The sequence below is a fragment of the Lactuca sativa genome, chromosome 4 (genome assembly GCF_002870075.4).
Source record: "Lactuca sativa cultivar Salinas chromosome 4, Lsat_Salinas_v11, whole genome shotgun sequence".
NCBI lineage: Eukaryota > Viridiplantae > Streptophyta > Magnoliopsida > Asterales > Asteraceae > Lactuca > Lactuca sativa.
Genome location: NC_056626.2, coordinates 280,148,987 through 280,169,859, shown reverse-complemented (window position 1 = coordinate 280,169,859; position 20,873 = coordinate 280,148,987).

Below are 20,873 nucleotides of genomic sequence, written 5' to 3'. Positions count from 1 at the left end.
ATTCAAGAGATAGTGTTTTAAACCTTCTTTAAGACATGTCACTCAAGTTACAATTTTGGAGTATGACTCTAAGACTTGTATTGGAACGAAGTATGACTCATCTTCTTGATTTAACCACTTCAACAATTCAAGTTCCTCTTCTTAGTCATAAGAATGCACTAAGATTTTCCTGAGAGAACTAATTTTGATATGGTTTCTTAATCATTAAGATGATCAAAAAACTGATACTAAAGTACTCTCCCATCTTTTCAAATTTGAGAAACTTTTATCCTTCTGCCTAATTTGATTCTTCTTATTCGCTCTGCCATACATTGGAACCTTTTCCAATGTCTCAGAGTTACACTTAAGCTTGTAAGTATAATCATATATACTGAGCTTTAGTAAACTATGACGAATAGTCTTATCAATCTTTTGTGGTGGACTTAATCAGTGCACAAGAATGTGTACTTGATCCCTTAGTCCTTTACTTGACTCACACATCCATGTGACCGAGTAATTAGTCTTGAAAGTTCTCATTCATCATGCTATACACCTTGCATGATTCTAACTCCCGGTCCAATTGAAACTTGGGTGATGAGAATCTTTCCTTATTTGGTAAATTTAGACATTTCCACAAATGAAAGAATCAATTTCATATTTCCACTCTTGCTATTAATTGAATCATATAAGCAACAATTTTTCCTCAAATGCCATTGTAAGGATATTTTAAAATAAATAAAATCTAAAATTTTCTTTTATTTTAAAACTTTGCGGAAAAACTTATCCTTACAATCCATATGAAAACTTGTTGTTATCTATTCCTAAGCAATATCTCATAACTCCTAAGAAGTAGCTCAAGAATCCGATCTTCAAACTATGCGATAGAAATCCATCTACGCCATCAGATTCAGCATATTCTTTCTTTAAGTTCCTTTACTTTTCATTGATTCTTAAAACATCAACATGTGACCCAGTCACATCATGTAATAAGAATCTCAGAATACAAACTTAGCATAGTTAGATAGTGGACTTTACCTGAAGTAGAGTCAACCATATTGACTTTAACATCCTTAGGTAAATTTGGCAGCTTCTCAACCAATGCCCTTTTTCTTTGGCAATATAAACATATGGACCCTTTGATAATGGTACACGGGACTATCACAGACTTAGCTTTTCTCTTTACCATTTGGTCAACCGAGTTGACTATGGCCGATCCCTTTCCATTAGGAAGAGAATGCTTTTCTGGATTTCCTGTGTCACTATTGTCAATGTCCATCAAGTTTTATGGAATTTGATCTTAACAAATAGATAAGATCATTAAGGGTCTTGTCATAGTCTGTTTCATAGGTGTCCCAAAGGAACTCACTATGTGACATAGAAAGTGATTGAACCACCAACTTTCTCATGACTTTGGCACCCAACTCTCCCGGCATGTCAATATGTGACTACATCTCCAAGATGTGAACACACCTAGACCTTGCCTTGGCAATTGGGCTTGAGTGACCTTAAACATTTCAAGAACTTTTGGGTTAGGGAGAATAATTGGAGGAGGTGAAAGAAGTATGATTTCCAAGGGAACATCATCTTCATTTAGGAAAGCTTGTTTCAAGAGATTTGGGCAGATCATAAATGTCTAAACCAGACATCTTTTGGGAGATATTCAAGATAGGTTATCTTTAGTCCTTAATATGACACCCAATATGAAATATTAAGGCTAGGACCCAGCAAACTATTTTATAACTTAGAAGAGGTATGCCGTAATTCAAGCTATAAAATATTTGAAGGTAGGTGAATGACGATTCACCAATTTCCACCAAGATAAACGAAATGTATTATCAGGTTTTAATTGGTTTTGAAACTCCTAGATCTTTGAGATTCATTGAACTGTTCAATGGCATGTTTCAATCTCGAGTGTGCCCTTTAGGTTTTGTGACTGGGATGCCGAGGATCACAAAACAAGGTGTGAAGTAACTATGCAAATTACTTGGTACCCTTAAGTGTTTACCCCTCAATCGATGTGCCGGTTAACCACACACGCTGCATCGATACTATGATAAACATTAAGTTACCCTTTCCTTACCTTGTTAAATACGAGTTAGTGTGCCGGTTAACCACACACGCTCCACTGACCGACTTAAACAAAGTGCAAAGTGTAATTTCATGGATTAGCACCTTATTCACATTTTCCTAAGTAACTAAGATTGGGTATTATTAAGAGTTTAGTTACTTAGTATTTGTCATTAATACCTTTAATGAAGGGAGAATTATAATACTGTCAAACCCGTTCGGCTAATGACCGTCCACCAGTCAAGCAAGTGGTGGGTGAGATTGGACACCCATTAAGTTGCCATTTTATAGGCAACAACCTTATACCCACCTTATAGACCGGCTTCGTGAATGAGGCGTACTAGCGGTAAGACTGACTTTACTCTTATACATACATATATATATATATATATATATATATATATATATATATATATATATATATATATATAAGGGTTGAATTTTAACTCTTTAAAATTCTAAGGGCTAACTTGGAATTAAAGTATTCATAAGAGAAAACTTTACAAATTCCAAAACTTGAAGGCATGTTTTGAAACTATTCAAAACTAATTAATTCCATAACTTATGTGTTTAAAGTAGTTTTAATCCAAAAACTCTTCAAGTTCCATAACTTGAGGACAAGTTATGGAAGACTTTAAACTAATAAAAGAATTAACTTTTTCTTTATTTTATAACTTATGGAATTAATTAAGGTTACACTTTATTTATTTATTTATTAATAAAGTGACTCTTGAACCTCCATAACTTAAGGACAAGACTTTTCATCTTTTCTAACCATTGCCAACTTTTATGAGTTTTATGAAACTTAAATGTGACTTTTCATATAACTTGAGGACAAGTTACAAAAACACATTTTAGAATCAACTCTTAGATTAATTTGGATTGAAAACAACTATTTCACTCAACTTTTCTATTAATCTAAGCAACTCATAAGAACAAGATAATTCAAATCAAACTTTTTCATGTAATTAGTCTAAACCTTAAACTAATACAAAACATGAATCTATTGACAATTATCTTTGAAATTGGATTAGCATGAACATTACCACTTCTAAAACAAGTTTATAAGTTCAAAAACATCTTAGGGTAATGTTCCTAGTCCAATTCCAGCCAAAAAAAGTCGAAGTTATGTTGTCTGGGGGTCCAAATCGTCGAGTGCATGAACCAACTCGGCGAGTTGGATCGATTTGATCACTCTAGTGTGGAGGATTAGGGTTAAACCCTAATACCCATGACCTTTGATTTCCTAGGATCCATGGGTTAAACACTCCATGGACTATCCATGAAAGCTTAGCCCAACCTAAATGAACTTGGCCCATTCCATATATATAAGAGTCCATATTTAATTAGTTCCTTTTGATCACTTAATTAATTATAAATTAATTCTTGATCAATACTAATTAAATAATATGATTCCATATTAATATATTAGAACTTATAATATATTAATATTAATCATAAACATACTATTCTCAAAAGATTATCCATATAAATTGTGTCGGTGAAGTGCAACCCAAATGGACCATGCCGGGTCGGGTCAAGTACATACCAAATATAGTTATGGACTTAGACATTAATCCAACAGTCTCCCACTTGGATAAGTCTAAAACTATTATTGTGTATGACTTCAAACCTAACTGGCAATCGTAGCTCTTAAAGCCGCTGTCGAACTTTGTTCTTGTCAACGAACTTGTCGACTAGATAAGGGATCATATATTCCTCCATTCTAGATATCATATGGACTGAGACATGGATTCTAATCATTCTCTCTGTCCATTTGTTGTTTCCCGATTTCCGATTTATGACGACTGACTAATTGAACAAATCAAATCAGTCCTGGCCCGGCCGAGCACTTCCATTTATCATCATCAAATCATAGAGGGGCCCACAGATATCGCTTTTATCCCGAAGATAAAAGGAATGGACAAACTTCGACTCATATGGCTTGTTCTACTACTTGTTGAATCATACACAAAGGCACGTTTTATAGCACCGAGTTACCAAATGCGTTTTCGTGCAGTCAATGTACTATCAACTCATAGTAACAACTCATTGTTGGATAAGGTGTCTAAGTCCATAACTTATTCGATATATACTTGACCCGACCCGGCATGGTCCATTTGGGTTGCACTTTACCCGAACAATTTATGGTTAATTTTATGAGAGTTATACACATATGTTTATTAATATATTATAAGTTATAATATATTAATATGAAGTCATGTTATTTAATTAGTCTTAGTCTTAAATTAATTATGAATTAATTTAGAGATTAAAAGGAAGACTAATTAGATTATGGGCTATTGGTTTTATATGGTGTGGGCTAACACTCATTTGTTAATGGGCTAGGCTTGGATGGAAGTCCATGGAGCTTTTAACCCATGGGTCCTTGGAAAAGGAAAGGTCATGGGTTATTAGGGTTTCACTCTAACCTTGTACACTATATAAGCATGATTATGTTGCATGAAATAGCCACTAGTGTGTGTGCTTGTGTGTGGCCGAAAATATAAGTGTGTGTACACTCTCTCAAATTTTTCCAAGTGTTTGTGGTGATTTGTGATTCCATTTGAGGCATTCACATTACTGGTGCTTGGCTCTCAAACTCCAAAGAATCAATCTCATCAAAAAGGTATGTAATCTCATCTAACTCTTTTATATTTAAATGTTCCCCATGCCATGTTAGATAGGTTATGAACCCTGGAAAATTATTATTTTGCATGTATTTAGAAAAACATAGATCCAAGGTTTATTAGGGTTGCATGCACACTTAGGAAGTGTTAGATTGCTCAAAACCCAACAGTGGTATCAGAGCCTAGGCTTGCTTGTTTGATACTTGATGCAAAATAGTTGAAAAAGTCAAAAAAACTTGTTGTCTGCCTAATGAACTCGCCGAGTCCATGGGGGGACTCGCCGAGTTCATGTGTATCTTCAACCTACTCGCCGAGTAGGTTCATGCACTCGACGAGTAGGAGCCACAGAGTGTAGATTTTCGACTTTTGCTGCTGGAAATGGACTAGATACATTACCATAAACTGTTTTGGTGCTTTAAAACTTGTTTTAGTTGGTGTAATGGTTGTTCTAATCCATTTACAATAGCATATATCAAAATTCCATGATTTTTATGTGTTCATATAATTCTTGAAATTTTGATGATCATGTTCATGTTCTTATGAATTTAGAAGATGATAGGAATTATTTGCTGAATTGTTTAGAATTAATTCTTGATCATTTATGTGTTTTAATGGAGTCCATAATTTGTCCTCAAGTTATGGATATCCAAAGTTCACTTTTCTTTAACACACATATTTAAACACATAAGTTACATGAAAATGAAGAGTCTTCATTTTTATGAACCTTTAATTCATAAGTTATGAAATGAAAAGTTTTGGATAGTTACAAAACTTGCCCTCAAGTTTTGGAATTTGTAAAGTTTCACACACTTTAATAAACTTTAATTCCAACCCTTAGAGTTTTAATAGTTAAAATTCAACCCTTATACTATTTATAACATTAATGGTTAATTATTATATATATGTATAAGAATAAGTCGTTCTACCGTTGGTAGGCCTCATTCACGAAGCCGGTCTATAAGGTGGGTATAAGGTTGTTGCCTATAAAATGGCAACTTAATGGGTGTCCACTCTCACCCACCGCTTACTTGACTGGTGGAATGTCGTTAGCCGAACGGGTAGGACAATGACTTTAAATCCTCATTAAAAGTATAATGATTATTATAAAGTAACTAAACCTTTTTAATTCCCAATCTTAGTTATTTTAGGAAAAATGTGAACATGGTGCTAGTCCATGGAATTCACACTTTGTACCTTACCAAGTCGTTGGTGGAGCATGTGTGGTTAACCGGCACACTAACTTGGACTAGTAAGGATCACAAAGGGTGACTTAATGTTTGTCATAGATCAATGGAGCGTGTGTGGTTAACCGGCACATTGATTAGGTGATAATATTAAGGGTACCAAGTGAATTAGCATGGTTATTCACACCTTGTTTTGTGATCCTCGGCATCCCAGTCACAAAACTTGAAGGGCACAATCGAGATTGAAACATGCCATTGAAAAGTTCAATGAATCTCAAAAGAATCTAGGAATTTGAAATCCAATTAAAACCTAATAATACATTTTGTTTTTTCATGGTGGAAATTGGTGAATCGTCATTCACCTACCTTTCAAATATATTATTACTTAGATTACAACATCCCTCTTCTGAGTATAATATATTGTGATTGGGTCCTAGCCTTAATATTACATTTTGGTGTCTTATTAAGGATTCTATATATCTAATCTAAACTTGCTTTCTTTTTTCAGATGTCTTCCAACACTAATGCTTCAGGCTCTAACCCAACTGGTTCTTTCTCTCTCATGAATCTTTGTGGGAGGGCCATCTTTGATGGTTCCAACTTCATGGATTGGATTAGGAACATCAAGATGGTTACTCATTATGAGGACAAGGAATATGTCCTCGATAAGGAGTTAAAAGAGCTTGATGAGTCTACTGCTACTCCTGAGGAGATCGCTGAATTCAGGACACATGAGAGAGATGCTACTAAGGTGGCATGTATCATGATGGCCACGATGACAGCCAAGCTCCAAAAGTCATATGAAGATTTCTACCCTTTTGAGATGCACCAAGACCTGATGGAAAGGTACCATCAGAGTGCTTGTCAGGAGCGGTATGAAATAATCTCCTCCATAATAACTACCCGCATGAAGGACGGTGATTCCGGCACGACTCACATGCAAAAGATACAAAGGTATGTGGACCGTTTGTTGAAGCTGAATGTGAACATCCCTGAGGAGTTGGCAATTGACATCATTTTGCACTCCTTACCTTCTTGTTATGACCATTTTCGTATGACATATCATATGAACAAGGAGGAAGTTACCCTCAACAAGCTTCAAGGACTCTTGAAAACCGCTGAAACCGGTCTTAAGGGCAAGGCGGTTGTTACCTCTACTACTCCTACTCCAACATCTACCCCTGTTTTGGCTATCGGGCAAGGCAAAGGGAAAAAGAGGAAGCACCCTTCGAAGGGTACCAAGGGAAAGTCTCTTGAAGGCTCCTCATCGAAGACCAAGAGCGGTTCTGTCACTCCTTCTGCCATTCCCAAGGATTTTGAATGCTTTTATTGTCATGAAAAGGCACACTGGAAGCGAAACTACCCTAAGTACTTGCATGATCTAAAGGATGGGAAAGTGAAACCCACCCATGCAGGTATTTACACTATATTGTCTAATTACTCAACATATTCTAACTCTTGGGTGCTTGATACAGGATGTGGTATTCACATATGTTCTGATTTGCAGGGCCTAAGAAGAAGTGAGGATGTGGAGCACAGGAAGATAAACTTGATCATGGGGAATAGGAAGGCTTCACCTGTTTCCAAGATTGGAGTTTATACTTTGTTGCTTAATAATGGCTTAAAATTAGATTTGAATAAATGTGTGTACTCGTCTGATATGGCGAGGAATATTATTTCTTTTCATGCTTTGTACAAACAAGGTTTTACCTTTTCGTTTGATAATGAATGTGGTGGTATTAATGCTTTCTTTAAAAATGTGTTTTATTTTAAAGCGTTACCTTGTGATGGTGTGTATGAAACTGTGTCGATTGTAGACAACTTAGGAAATAATGTATTGTATATTGATTCTTCTACTAGCCTAGATAAAGCATCATTGTGGCATTGTCGTCTTCGACATGTAAACAAGAAACGCATAGGCCAACTCCAAAAGAGTGGAGTCTTGGAATCATTCGACCTTAAATCAGATGATAGTTATGAATCTTGTCTACTTGGAAAGATGACAAAATCACCCTTCACTGGAACTTGTGAAAGGGGTGAGGGTTTGTTGGACCTAATACATACTGATGTATGTGGGCCATTCAAAACCGCCACAAGGGATGCTAGTCGGTATTATGTGACTTTTATTGATGATTTTAGTAGATATGGGTATGTCTACTTAATCAAACATAAGTCAGAAACCTTTGAAAGGTTTAAGGAATTCAAACAGGAAGTAGAAAATCAATTGGGCAGGAACATTAAGATGCTTCGATCCGATCGAGGTGGTGAGTATCTTAGTACCGAGTTCCTTGACTATCTTAAGGAGTGTGGGATTGTCTCACAATTGACTCCTCCCAGGACAACACAGCTGAATGGTGTAGCTGAGAGGCGTAATCGAACCTTGTTGGACATGGTTCGCTCTATGATGAGTCGAGTTTCGCTACCAATCTCTTTTTGGGGGTATGCCTTAGAGACTGCCGCCCATATCCTTAATCTAGTCCCTACAAAGAAGGTTACCAAAACACCTCATGAGATGTGGAATGGGAAGGTTCCCAATTTAGACTACTTAAAGATTTGGGGTTGCGAAGCTTTCGTGAGGCGTGAGACTCATGATAAGCTCGAGCCCCGAAGTGAAAGGTGTATTTTCATCGGCTACCCACAAAAATCCTTCGGTTACCTCTTCTACAGACCCAGTGAGAATGTGGTCTTTGTAGCAAGAAGAGGGGTCTTTCGTGAGAGAGAATTTATAAGCCAAGGAGACAGTGGGAGGCAAATTGATATTGAAGAAATTCAAGAAGCAATTGGTGAAGGAACCTCAGACACTAGCAATCAACCTGAGGAGGAAACTCCTGTTGAGCAAGCTGACGAGTCTGTACCTCCGAGGTGTTCCACACGGGTTAGGAACACACCTTCGTTTTATTATGGATTTTATATTACTACGGAAGGTGATACGTTTATCAGTGATAGTACACTGGTAAATTTGGATGAACCTAGCAATGTTAAGGAAGCCATGGCAGGCCCGGAGTCTGCTAAATGGAAGGAGGCTATGGACAGCGAGATACAGTCCGTGTATGACAATCAAGTTTGGAAGTTGGTTGACAATGTACCAGGCCGTAAAACAGTCGGGTGCAAATGGATCTTCAAGAAGAAGACCGACATGGAAGGAAAAGTGCATACTTATAAGGCTCGACTGGTTGCGAAGGGTTTTACTCAGACTCAGGGTATTGATTATGATGAAACCTTCTCGCCGGTAGCAAAGATTAAGTCTATTAGGGTTATGCTAGCCATTGCTGCATTTCATGATTATGAAATATGGCAAATGGATGTCAAAACCGCTTTCCTTAATGAAAAGTTGGCTGAGGATGTGTACATGAATCAGCGAGAGGGTTTTGTTAGTGCAGAGTACCCTAATAGAGTATGCAAGCTTGAGAAATCCATTTATGGATTAAAACAAGCATCTCGTAGCTGGAATATTTGTTTTGATGAGAAGGCCAAAGAGTTTGGCTTCTCGAGAAGTGAAGATGAGTCTTGCGTGTATGTCAGAGCTAGTGGGAGTATAGTTAGCTTCTTGGTACTGTATGTGGATGACATACTACTTATAGGAAATGACATGCCAACCTTGCAGGAGGTTAAGTCCTGGCTTGGGAAGTGCTTTGCTATGAAGGACCTAAGGGAGGCTGCCTATATCCTAAGGATAAGAATATTAAGAGAAAGGAGTAAAAGACTAATTGGACTTAGTCAGAGTACCTACTTGGATAAGGTGTTGAAAAGGTTCAACATGCAGAATTCCAAGAAAGGAGATTTACCGATCCAAAGCAATGCCAAACTGAGTAAGACTCAGAGTCCGAGTACAGAGGCAGAGATAGCTGAGATGAGCCAATTACCGTATGCTTTCGCTGTTGGCTCGATCATGTATGCTATGACATGTACCCGCCCTGATGTGGCCTTTGCTTTGAGCATGGTCAGCAGGTATCAGGGGAACCCTGGCAAGGCTCATTGGACCGCGGTAAAGAACATTCTCAAGTACCTGCGGAGGACTAAGGATTGGATCCTTACCCTTGGTGGGAGTGATGACTTGAGAGTATTAGGTTATAGTGATGCTAGTTTTCAGACTGATAGGGATAACTTCCGCTCTCAGTCGGGCTGGGTCTTTACCTTAAATGGAGGGGCAATTTCTTGGAAGAGTTCCAAGCAGGAGACGGTGGCTGATTCGACTTGTGAATCAGAGTATATAGCAGCGAGTGAAGTAGCGAAGGAGGCGATATGGCTAAAGAACTTCATCGGAGACCTTGGAGTTGTACCAGCTATTAAGGAACCTATGGAGATTTCCAGTGACAGCAATAGTACGGTTGCCTTAGCCAAGGAACCTAGAGATCATGGCAGATCCCGACACATTGACAGAAAATATCACTTCATAAGACACAAGATTGAAGAAGGACTCCTCGTGGCAAGGAGGATATCGTCGGATGAGAATCCTGCAGATCCCCTTACGAAGGGACTGACGAGGGCTAAGCACTTTCAGCATGCGAGGCGCATCGGGCTGAGGGACGATATTAGTTTTAAAGATTAGATAGTTTTCCTGAAACTTGTAAAATGTAATCGACATTTGATGATGAATAAAATTTGTGATTTATTTATGAGTAAAGTGTTACTGTCATTGTCAATTATTTACTATTGTTTCAGTTTTGCATGTTTTGACTTCCAGAATAATTAATTTATTCAAACCTCCACAATCGGTCATACGTCGGAAGTAGGTATGAATCAAGATTGTCATGAATTGGGTTTGTAGATGGCTAAAGGTGTTTAGACATGGCAATGGTTGCTGCAACGTTCATGAGTACTCATAAGTTATGAGTATTGGTATAAACCCACGCTCACTTGTATCACTTCATGGAATTTATCTCGAGTGATCGTGAGACGATAATATCATATAAATCTTCAAACCTAGAGATATGAGTTGTTACCTATGAGTTGGTTGTGCATTGATTGCACGTAAACGCATCAGTAACTTGATGTTATAAAACGTGCCTTTGTGCACAATTCAACAAGTAGTAGAACAAGCATATGAGTCGAAGTTTATCTGTTCCTTCTAGAAATAGAAGCGATATCTGGGCCCCTCGATAATTTTTTGTTGACCCATGTACCGGGCCCAGTCAAAACTAAACTGATGTGTTCAGTAAAGTTCTTTGTCAAACAAATCGGAAATCGAGAAACAACTGCCAGACAATAATCAAGACATAGTTCCATGTGTTTGTCCGGCTGATATCATGAGAACAGAGGATTATATGATCACTTGTCTTAAAATGGCGCTTCATAGTTCAACAGAGTTTTTGAGAGCTACGATTGCTGGTTGGTTCCTGAAGTTATATAGGCAAATACAGTTATTAGACTTATCCAAGTGGGAGTCTGTTGGATAAGGTGTCTAAGTCCATAACTTATTTGGTATATACTTGACCTGACCCGGCATGGTCCATTTGGGTTGCACTTCACCCGAAAAATTTATGGATAATTTTATGAGAGTTATACACATATGTTTATTAATATATTATAAGTTATAATATATTAATATGAAGTCATTTTATTTAATTAGTCTTAGTCTTAAATTAATTATGAATTAATTTAGAGATTAAAAGGAAGACTAATTAGATTATGGGCTATTGGTTTTATATGGTGTGGGCTAACACTCATTTGTTAATGGGCTAGGCTTGGATGGAAGTCCATGGATGATCCATGGAGCTTTTAACCCATGGGTCCTTGGAAAAGGAAAGGTCATGGGTTATTAGGGTTTCACCCTAACCATGTACACTATATAAGCATGCTTATGTTGCATGAAATAGCCACTAGTGTGTGTGCTTGTGTGTGGCCGAAAATATAAGTGTGTGTACACTCTCTCAAAGTTTTCCAAGTGTTTGTGGTGATTTGTGATTCCATTTGAGGCATTCACATTATTGGTGCTTGGCTCTCAAACTCCAAAGAATCAATCTCATCAAAAAGGTATGTAATCTCATCTAACTCTTTTATGTTTAAATGTTCCCCATGCCATGTTAGATAGGTTATGAACCTTGGAAAATTATTATTTTGCATGTATTTAGACAAACATAGATCCAAGGTTTATTAGGGTTACATGCACACTTAGGAAGTGTTAGATTGCTCAAAACCCAACACTCATATCTCTAGGTTTGAAGAATATAAGATATTATCGTCTCATGATCACTCGTGATAAAATCCATGAAGCGATTCCAATGAGCGCGGGTTGAATCCAATACTCAGAACTTATGAGCACTCATGAGTGTTGTAGCCCTTTGTCCAATACCTTAGACCTCTACAAGCCAACCCATGACAGTCTTAATTCATATCTACTTCCAACATATGACCGACTGTGGATGGTTTGAATAACTTAGTCATTCCGGAAGAATAACCTAGTTTATTCGAGAAGTCAAAACATGCAAAATGAAACACAAGAATAATTGAATCCAATATGGTATCAAAACCTATGAACATAAGTAAAACACCTTTTTTTATCACCATATGATTACACATTATTCATTGTATACTGTTTCAACTATCAACTTTATTCTTGAATTTAAAACAATAGTTGTCCCATGCTCCAAGCATGTACACTATGTTTTCTAAACACTAGTCATGCCACACACCAAGTATGCATACTATGTTTGTCTATGATCTTTACTTTGTGAACTAGATCAACTGAACATAACTTCAATGATTCTCTTTTCACACTCCCAAATCCTTACTGCAAATGCAAGAATTCCAAATTCATGCCATTTACTGAAATCTTGTTAGATTCTAAACTTATATGCATTGATCCTCTTGTAATGATTATGCACAAAGTCATAAAGACTTGACAACAAACATTACAGAGCATTCCAAAGGAGATCAACTAATTGGAAAAATCCTTCTTGCATTAAGTTCCCTTAATCTTACACAAATTGAAAATCTAACTTTGAAACATTTCTAGATTCCATTTTGATTATCACTTCTGAACAAGAGTTGCCTCCTTACAGATTAGGTCAATATGGTCCTTCCAGAATTATCACTATACTTCCAACTCTCCTTAAGCACCCAATCTTTGGTAAACCTTAGATTGTCCTCAACAATTGTTTAATCCTTTTAGTCATATCCAGTTCTAAACTTTTTCCCTTCTTAATGCCCCAGGCATTTGGAAAATTTTAGAAAGGATGAATATAGCACATGTAATCGATCCTATATCCGAAGCATATGGGACACGATTCATGATGTCTCACATAAAGACTAAACCAGTCTTTTGATATAATATTTCCATTTCAATTTGCCAAGTTCTCATAATTCAGATTATGAAAAGGGATGCCGTAATCATAATAGAATTTTAGAACGCAAATAATGGACCCATATATAGAATTTCCTTATGTTAAGCCATTCCAACATGAAATTCATATATATATATATATATATATATATATATATATATATATATATATATATATATATATATATATATATATATATATATCCTTGACAAAATGATTAAAACCTCACGATCTAAACTTATAGATTTAAGATGTAGTATAATTTCCTCTCCCTTAATTATAGCAAAACAACTCTTTCCCAATTGAAACTTTTGTTTTCTATAATTGACATTGCTAGCTTGCAATACTTATTATAATTATCATGCTCCCACTAGCTTTGACATGTACTCAGAAATCAGCTGGACTTCTAGAAATCAATACTTCATTGACTTTCTTACCAAAGTTCAGATTTCTGTTACTAGATTATTTTGATAAGACTTTATCAAAATCATACACCTTCCCTTAGATAGCACACTTGTGTATCTAAACAATTATGAAGAGGGATGCCGTAATCATAATGTTTATACCTTTTTGCCACTTCTCACAAGTCCAGGTTAGTGTGCCGGTAAACCACACACGCTCCACTAATGACTTTGAGAATGCAAATATCACAATTGCTATCTAGCTAAAATCTACTTAGTGAAAGTGTTTCCTCACCATCATTTTCATGAATCGGAGAGAAACCTTATGACACTTAGATTTACTGGTGTATGTGTTCTTATCCATGTGAATTGTCAAAACCATAGTCACAAGACATGGATAATGACAAATCTAAACTCATATGGATTGAACTCATTCTTAAATTCTTGCCACCTGGCAGCTCAAGGGCCTGCCATTGCTTCCAAGTTGTTGTGCAACAAATTGAGAACTCTAAGAACTCATATGCAAAGCCAACTTTAACTGGAATGGGTACATAATATGTCAACACGATAGGTTATAAACCTCAAGTCGTGTGCTAGTGAAGAACTTCAGGTTCTATTCTTGATTAGTTCTTGAGACTTTCAAGACCTTTAAGACTCCCACTGTCCTCTTGACCTATAAGATTTTCTTGTCAGTTATTCAAGAGATAGTGTTTTAAACCTTCTTTAAGACATTTCACTCAAGTTACAATTTTGGAGTATGACTCTAAGACTTGTATTGTAACGAAGTATGACTCATCTTCTTGATTTAACCACTTCAACAATTCAAGTTCCTCTTCTTAGTCATAAGAATGCACTAAGATTTTCCTGAGAGAACTAATTTTGATATGGTTTCTTAATCATTAAGATGATCACAAAACTGATACGAAAGTACTCTCCCATCTTTTCAAATTTGAGAAACTTTTATCCTTCTGCCTAATTTGATTCTTCTTATTCACTCTGTCATACATTGGAACCTTTTCCAATGTCTCAGAGTTACACTTAAGCTTGTAAGTATAATCATATATACTGAGCTTTAGTAAACTATGACAAATAGTCTTATCAATCTTTTGTGGTGGACTTAATCAGTGCACAAGAATGTGTACTCGATCCCTTAGTCCTTTACTTGACTCACATATCCATGTGACCGAGTAATTAGTCTTGAAAGTTCTCATTCATCATGCTATACACCTTGCATGATTCCAACTCCCGGTCCAATTGAAACTTGGGTGATGAGAATCTTTCCTTATTTGGTAAATTTAGACATTTCCACAAATGAAAGAATCAATTTCATATTTCCACTCTTGCTATTAATTGAATCATATAAGCAACAATTTTTCCTCAAATGCCATTGTAAGGATATTTTAAAATAAATAAAATCTAAAATTTTCTTTTATTTTAAAACTTTGCGGAAAAACTTATCCTTATAATCCATATGAAAACTTGTTGTTATCTATTCCTAAGCAATATCTCATAACTCCTAAGAAGTAGCTCAAGAATCCGATCTTCAAACTATGCGATAGAAATCCATCTACGCCATCAGATTCAACATATTCTTTCTTTAAGTTCCTTTACTTTTCATTGATTCTTAAAACATCAACATGTGACCCAGTCACATCATGTAATAAGAATCTCAGAATAGAAACTTAGCAGAGTTAGATAGTGGACTTTACCTGAAGTAAAGTCAAACATATTGACTTTAACATCCTTAGGTAAATTTGGCAGCTTCTCAATCAATGCCCTTTTTCTATGGCAATATAAACATATGGACCCTTTGATAATGGTACACGGGACTATCACAGACTTAGCTTTTCTCTTTACCATTTGGTCAACCGAGTTGACTATGGCCGATCCCTTTCCATTGGGAAGAGAATGCTTTTCTGGATTTCCCGTGTCACTATTGTCAATGTCCATCAAGTTTTATGGAATTTGATCTTAACAAATAGATAAGATCATTAAGGGTCTTGTCATAGTCTGTTTCATAGGTGTCCCAAAGGAACTCACTATGTGACTTAGAAAGTGATTGAGCCACCAACTTTCTCAAGACTTTGGCACCCAACTCTCCCGGCTTGTCAATATCTGACTACATCTCCAAGATGTGAACACACCTAGACCTTGCCTTGGCAATTGGGCTTGAGTGACCTTAAACTTTTCAAGAACTTGTGGGTTAGGGAGAATAATTGGAGGAGGTGAAAGAAGTATGATTTCCAAGGGAACATCATCTTCATTTAGGAAAGCTTGTTTCAAGAGATTTGGGAAGATCATAAATGTCTAAACCAGACATCTTTTGGGAGATATTCAAGATAGTTGATCTTTAGTCCATAATATGACACCCAATATGAAATATTAAGGCTAGGACCAAACAAACTATTTTATAACTTAGAAGAGGTATGTCGTAATCCAAGCTATAAAATATTTGAAGGTAGGTGAATGATGATTCACCAATTTCCACCAAGATAAATGAAATGTATTATTAGGTTTTAATTGGTATTGAAACTCCTAGATCTTTGAGATTCATTAAACTGTTCAATGGCATGTTTCAATCTCGAGTGTGCCCTTCAGGTTTTGTCACTGGGATGCCGAGGATCACAAAACAAGGTGTAAAGTAACCATGCAAATTACTTGGTACCCTTAAGTGTTTACCCCTCAATCTACGTGCCGGTTAACCACACACGCTCCATCGATACTATGATAAACATTAAGTTACCCTTTGCCTACCTTGTTAAATACGAGTTAGTGTGCCGGTTAACCACACACGTTCCACTAACCGACTTAAACAAAGTGCAAAGTGTAATTTCATGGATTAGCACCTTATTCACATTTTCCTAAGTAACTAAGATTGGGTATTATTAAGAGTTTAGTTACTTAGTATTTATCATTAATACTTTTAATGAAGGGAGAAATATAATCCTGTCAAACCCGTTCGGCTAACGACCCTCCACCAGTCAAGCAAGCGGTGGGTGAGATTGGACACCCATTAAGTTGCCATTTTATAGGTAACAACCTTATACCCACCTTATAGACCGGCTTCGTGAATGAGGCGTACTAGCGGTAAGACTGACTTTACTCTTATACATATATATATATATATATATATATATATATATATATATATATATATATATATATATATATATATATATATATATATATATAAGGGCTGAATTTTAACTCTTTAAAATTCTAAGGGCTAACTTGGAATTAAAGTATTCATAAGAGAAAACTTTACAAATTCCAAAACTTGAAGGCATGTTTTGAAACTATTCAAAACTAATTAATTCCATAACTTATGTGTTTAAAGTAGTTTTAATCCAAAAACTCTTCAAGTTCCATAACTTGAGGACAAGTTATGGAAGACTTTAAACTAATAAAAGAATTAACTTTTTCATTATTTTATAACTTATGGAATTAATTAAGGTTACACTTTATTTATTTCTTTATTAATAAAGTGACTCTTGAACCTCCATAACTTAAGGACAAGACTCTTCATCTTTTGTAACCATTGCCAACTTTTATGAGTTTTATGAAACTTAAATGTGACTTTTCATATAACTTGAGGACAAGTTACAAAAACACATTTTAGAATCAACTCTTAGATTAATTTGGATTGAAAAACAACTATTTCACTCAACTTTTCTATTAATCTAAGCAACTCATAAGAACAAGATAATTCAAATCAAACTTTTTCATGTAATTAGTCTAAACCTTAAACTAATACAAAAGATGAATCTATTGACAATTATCTTTGATATTGTATTAGCATGAACATTACCACTTCAAAAACAAGTTTATAAGTTCAAAAACATCTTAGGGTAATGTTCCTAGTCCAATTCCAGCCAAAAAAAGTCGAAGTTATGCTGTCTGGGGGTCCAACTCGTCGAGTGCATGAACCAACTCGGTGAGTTGGATCGATTTGATCACTTTTTAGGCGTGGACTCGCCGAGTCTCCTGATGGACTCGCCGAGTCTGATGATCAGACAACAACAATTTCGATTGTTTAAGCAGTTTTGCAAGTATAACAAGAAAACAAGCCTAGGCTCTGATACCACTGTTGGGTTTTGAGCATTCTAACACTCCTATGGTGTACATGCAACCCTATAAACCTTGGATCTATGTTTTCTCTATAATACATGCAAATAAGAACTTTCCAAGGCTTTAATCCTAACTAGCATATTATGAAGTTCTTATACTACAAAGTACTAGTTAGATGACATACCTTTTGATGTAGCTTGATGTCTTCAAGCTTTAAGAGCTTAGCCCCAATAGTGTGGAAGCCTCAAATGGAATCACAAATCACCAAAACACCTTGGAATACTTTAGAGAATATGGATACTTGGTTCTCTCTAGTGAAATTGGCTAGCCCTTCTTAGTGTACCACTCTAGTGCCAGTTTCACCAACCAAGGACATCTTTATATAGTGTGGAGGATTAGGGTTAAATCCTAATACCCATGACCTTTCATTTCCTAGGATCCATGGGTTAAACACTCCATGGACTATCCATGAAAGCTTAGCCCAACCTAAATGAACTTGGCCCATTCCATATATATAAGAGTCCATATTTAATTAGTTCCTTTTGATCACTTAATTAATTATAAATCAATTCTTGATCAATACTAATTAAATAATATGATTCCATATTAATATATTAGAACTCATAATATATTAATATTAATCATAAACATACTATTCTCAAAAGATAATCCATATAAATTGTGTCGGTGAAGTGCAACCCAAATGGACCATGCCGGGTCGGGTCAAGTACATACCAAATATAGTTATGGACTTAGACATTAATCCAACATGCATGTACACGTAGGAGTGTCAGAATGCTCAAAACCCAACAGAACTATGGGGCTCTACATGGCTTGAACTCCCGAAAGTGAGTGTATGTTCCCCGAATTGACCAATTGCAATCTCTACATGAAAGGCCCCTAAGCGCTCATCCAACAACTCCATAACCCACTCCTGGATGGTACCAAACATCACAGGAGTCGTATTCGAGGAACTACGAGTGATCTCTGATGTAAGAAATATTGGATTAGGTTTCTAAGCCCATAACTAAAATTGGTATGTATTTGACCTAAGACTAGCTTGGCCATTTCGGGTTGCCTTTACCAGAACAATCAGATAGGATAGATATTTGAGAAAGAGGTTATTTGTGATTTATTAATATATTATAAGTATATTATATTAATTGAGAAATAATATTATTTAATTGATATTGATCAAGAATTAATTTGGAATTAATTTAGTGATCAAAAGAGATTAATTAAATTAACGGGGACTGATTATGTAAATCAGCGAGACATATGGTTTGGGCTAACGATCCATGATCAATTTGTAATGGGCTAAGCTTATGTGAAAATCCATAAGTTATTAGTCCAAATAAGTTATGGATCATAATCCTAAGTGTAAGAATTGGGGTTACATATAACTCTTGGAATGCTACACTATATATGTAACCCACTAAAGCCAAAAATTCTACCAAGGGTGGATTATTTTAAGAGATGGACGATTGTGTGCGCTCCATAACCTCTCTCATTATCCTCTACTTGTTCATGGTGTTTGTGACTTGTTTGAGGCATCACACTTGAGGTGCTAAGCTCTTGAAATGCCAACAACTACTAGCTACAGATAAGAGATATTCTTCTAACTAGTTTTATGATCCATGTACCAAATTTGTACACTAGATAGGCTTCATGCTTTGGATAATTTTTGTTGCATGTATAACTAGAGAAAACTTAGATCCAAAGCTATTATGGTTGTATGTGCACCATAGGAGTGTTATAGTACACAAAACCCAACAATGGTATCAGAGCCATGGGTGTTTTCTGTTATATTGATACATTGGTTAATTGTTCAAAGCAAGAAAAATCATTTTTTTGGAATCTACATGATCACCTCGATGTGCTGACTATTTAGTGGACGATTTTTTTAGTTTTTTGGCCAAGTTTTGGATTAGAATCATCACCACAAACTGTTTTGACTATTAAAAAAATTGTTTTGTGATAAGGTAATGATTTCCATCATCCAAAATTAAAAAGACAATTATCAAATTTTAAGATAATGTTTTGGTTATATGATAATTTGATTATTTGTATTTTTTTTATTAGAATTGGCTTGCAATAAGAGTTAAATTAGGTCAGCTTGGTAAATGATAAGTTATATGATAATTGTATTAGTTTATATTTTGATCTAAGTGTTTCATGAAGAGATTCATAACTTGTCCTCAAGTTATGAAATATGAAAGGTCTCATTCATGAAACTTTAAAATCTTAATTTATGGAATTACAAAGGTCTTGAACAGTTTCATAACTTGTCCTCAACTTATGGAACTTGGAAAATCTCATTCATTAACTCCATAAATTATGGAATCCAAAAGTTTTGAAGAGTTTCAAAACTTTCCCTCAAGTTTTGGAATTTGAAAACTTTAACTAAAAGTTTTAATTTGAAATATTGAATTCTAAAACATCTAGTAATTTAAAGGTTTCAAAAGCTACAACTCTTGGGTTCATAACTTAAAAAATTATTTAAATAGTTTTTAATTTTGAATTTTCATGTTTAGTACCTTGATGTTTTTTGAATATTTTAATTACACCTTATGGACTTTATTAAATTGATTAAAGTGTTTAATTCAAAGAGAATTAATAATTCCATAATGATACGGTATAAGTTTAATTTAATTAAAATTTTAATTTATTAACAGATTAAACCACCAAGTATTTGAAATGTGAAAAATACACCCGTATACTATATACAATTAAAAGTTTAATATATTATATATGTATAAGTTAAAAGTCGGTCTTACCGTTAGTAGGCCTTATTCACGAAGCTGGTCTATAAGGGTGTTTAAGAAAATTTCCTTTAAAATGGCGATTGAATGGGTATCCACTCTTACCCACCGCCCTCTTGACTAGTGGAGGGTCGTTAGCCGAACGGGTTTGATAGGACATTTAAATCCTCATTCAAAGTATAATGAAATATAAAGTAACTAAGCCTTTTATAAATTCTCAATCTTACTTATTTTGGAAAAATGTGAATTTGATGCTAAACCATGAAATTGCACATTGCACCTTATTAGGCGTTAGTGGAGCATGTGTGGTTAACTGATAGCTTCATTTTATTTACTTATTTTTATAGTTTATTTTAGTACATTTCATTCGCATTTTAGTTAACTTTCATGCATATTTTCCCTTTTGTTATTTTTATGACCATTTCGGGGTACTTTCTAGTTTCTTGAGCATTATTGCAGATTTTCTTGGAAACTAGCGGGGCGGCACTCTTGCGAGGCG